The sequence below is a fragment of the Rhinopithecus bieti genome, unplaced genomic scaffold (assembly GCF_001698545.2).
Source record: "Rhinopithecus bieti isolate Rb0 unplaced genomic scaffold, ASM169854v2 scaffold_574, whole genome shotgun sequence".
NCBI lineage: Eukaryota > Metazoa > Chordata > Mammalia > Primates > Cercopithecidae > Rhinopithecus > Rhinopithecus bieti.
In genome coordinates, this window is record NW_016803605.1 from 1,248,122 (window position 1) to 1,249,506 (window position 1,385).

The 1,385-nt window shown below is 69.5% G+C and overlaps 1 protein-coding gene across 4 annotated transcripts in view; it reads right to left on the minus strand.

Annotated features, from left to right (window-relative positions):
- Positions 1-967, minus strand: part of NPAS1 (neuronal PAS domain protein 1) — a 26,814-nt gene extending 25,847 nt beyond the window's left edge. For all 4 annotated transcript variants that reach the window (XM_017889468.1, XM_017889453.1, XM_017889462.1 and 1 more), the window contains exon 1: positions 790-967. The gene's annotated coding sequence lies outside the window, so the exon portion shown is untranslated. The remainder of the gene's footprint in view (positions 1-789) is intronic.
- Positions 968-1,385: the final 418 nt, after the last annotated feature.

Here is a 1,385-nt window from a genome sequence, read left to right on the forward strand (position 1 = left end):
GCGCCCGACTCACGCCCGCGCCGGGCCGGCTCCCGCATACCAATGGGCGCACGCGGCGCGCATACGGATCGAACCGGCCCGCGCGCTGCGTGCCAAGCATGCCCAAGCCGGGCGGGGGGCGGGCGCCTCCCGGGCCAGGTACGCACCGCTCCAGCCCCCGGAGCCCTCTGCCCCGGGGACCCGCCCCCCAAGCCCATCCCCGGAGTCTTGACTCCGCGGATCTGCAGTCTGTTTCCCTGGCTGGGCTAAGGAGGCAGGGGGCAGAGGGCAGGGACCCCAATCCTGTGTCCTGCCCAGGATCACCCCCAGCCTCTCGGGGTGGCGCCACGTGTCCGGACCGCCACATCCCCACGACCACAACTTCCTCCCTGAAGACCCCGGCGCGCCAGCCCTAGCCCCGGACGCAGCCGCCACAGCTTCTGCCCCAGGACGCCCCCAGGATTGACCCGACACGCGGGGACCAGGTGTCCTGGTCTCCTGATACCCTAGAACCAGGAACGTTTGCAGTTAGGTCTTCATTCCTCCAGGACCAGGCGCTCAGAACACCCGCTAAACGCAGGTACCAGGCCGCCCCCAAACCTCCCAGCCAGGTGTCCAGATGCCCCAGACCCCCGCGTCCAGGTCTCCCAGCCCCAGATTTCTCCAGGACCCAAACACCCGTGCGCCCCTTCCCCCAGCCTCGGGATACCCTCGTCCCGACCCCGTAGCCCCCAGGACACTGGAGTTCCAGCCCCCCATTCCTCCGGGACCCAGAAGTCTCCCTCCTGCCAGCCTGCAAGCTTCCCCTACCCGCAGGACCGCCAGTCCGGTTACTTGGCCGTAGAGCAAGCTCCGGGCGCGGCGTGGGGCCGGCCGGGCGGCGTGGAGGGGCCGCTCCATAGACCCCGGGGCGCGCGGGGCGCAGTGAGACGCGCGGGCTGTGGCGCCCGGCTCTCGGCGCCCACCTCGGCCTCGCAGACTTGGAGACGCGCGGCCAGCGCTGGCTGGCGGAGCCCCGCCCGCCGCGTCTCCGCCCCCAGACCCGCCCCGCTCGCTTTTCCCTGATAGGAGGCCCAGCTACCCTGGGGTCCGAGTTTCCTTGCCCCACGGTAACGTCGGGGGTCAGAATGAGAACCTCGGATCGGAGCTTCCCCACCCCAAGAGGGGAACACCGGAGTCCGGGCAGTGTCTCTACACCCCTTCAGGAGGCAGCTAGTGCCCCAGAAGCCCCTCGGGACAAGACGGGTACCCTGCACCCGAGCCGCCTGTACGAGTGGAGACTCAGACGTCAGTGCTCCCTCCAGGGACACAAATTCACAATTCGAGACCCTCCCTTTCCGGGAGAGAACCCCAGGGTGTCAGCACACTCTCCCCCCACAGGGCTGGGACTTCGCATCCAAACCCAA